Here is an 890-nt window from a genome sequence, read left to right as displayed (position 1 = left end):
CAACATAATCCTCCTCCTCCTCCTCATCATCATCAACATCATCACCATCATCATCATCATCATCATCATCATCATCATCATCATCGTCATCATCATTGTCATCATCATCAGCATCGTTATCAACATCATCAAACAATAGTAACAGCCACATCAACGACAATATTGAAAGAAAGTAAAAAAAAACAAAGAGGATAAAAAAAAAACTTTACTGCTGAAGGCTTCCGGGAAGACAAAAATGGTGTATCTTACCAGAAATACCACATGTTGAATGACGTCTTGTGTTGTCGTCTTTCTGGGCAGCAGGACGTATTGCAACATGTACAGCTGCAATAGAAAGAGAAAGAAAATAAGCGATGAGGAGTGAGGAAACAGAGAGAGAAAGATATTGATATTGATAAGCCGCAACAACGGCGAAATACGTATTTGTTGCACTCGCAGTCACTGCCGATACAATTCCGTTTCACCTAACTCTGAAGTAAATTGTGTTTTTATTTAACTCAATACATCTAAAATGCGTTTTGCAACGATATACATGCATTTTAATATGCTATATAGATAACATGAATGTTATTTTTTAATAGATTATGTTCAAGATTTCATTCTACACTTCTACGGGTAATTGTCTTTCCATTTTCTTCCTGAGTTTATCAATCAATTTTCTTGGCAATAATATCAATGTGGGGTTTGTAGAACAGATTGGGTATTCGATTTGGCTCTAGAGTTAAACATTTCTAGGGAACAAGGCACAACTTTAACTTCGAATTCAAGTGGAAAATTATATACGATATCTACATCTCCCACTCTCTTTCTCTCTCTCTCTCTATCTAGATATATATACACACACACACACACACACACACATATATATATATATATATATATATATATAT

The 890-nt window shown here is 34.5% G+C and overlaps 2 protein-coding genes and 1 long non-coding RNA gene across 4 annotated transcripts in view; 1 reads left to right on the top strand and 2 right to left on the bottom strand.

Moving 5' to 3' along the window:
* The window catches only part of LOC106870157 (collagen alpha-1(XII) chain), a 490,284-nt gene that overhangs the window by 103,658 nt on the left and 385,736 nt on the right, over positions 1–890 (bottom strand). The window lies entirely within an intron of this gene.
* The window catches only part of LOC106868389 (uncharacterized), a 437,000-nt gene that overhangs the window by 84,201 nt on the left and 351,909 nt on the right, over positions 1–890 (top strand). The window lies entirely within an intron of this gene.
* LOC106874935 (uncharacterized) overlaps positions 47–890 on the bottom strand; it is a 10,849-nt gene continuing 10,005 nt past the window's right edge. Inside the window, exon 3 of the long non-coding RNA XR_001410067.2 lies at positions 47–324. This is a non-coding gene — a long non-coding RNA (uncharacterized LOC106874935). The remainder of the gene's footprint in view (positions 325–890) is intronic.

The sequence above is a fragment of the Octopus bimaculoides genome, chromosome 27 (genome assembly GCF_001194135.2).
Source record: "Octopus bimaculoides isolate UCB-OBI-ISO-001 chromosome 27, ASM119413v2, whole genome shotgun sequence".
NCBI lineage: Eukaryota > Metazoa > Mollusca > Cephalopoda > Octopoda > Octopodidae > Octopus > Octopus bimaculoides.
This window is presented reverse-complemented; position numbering and strand designations above follow the sequence as displayed.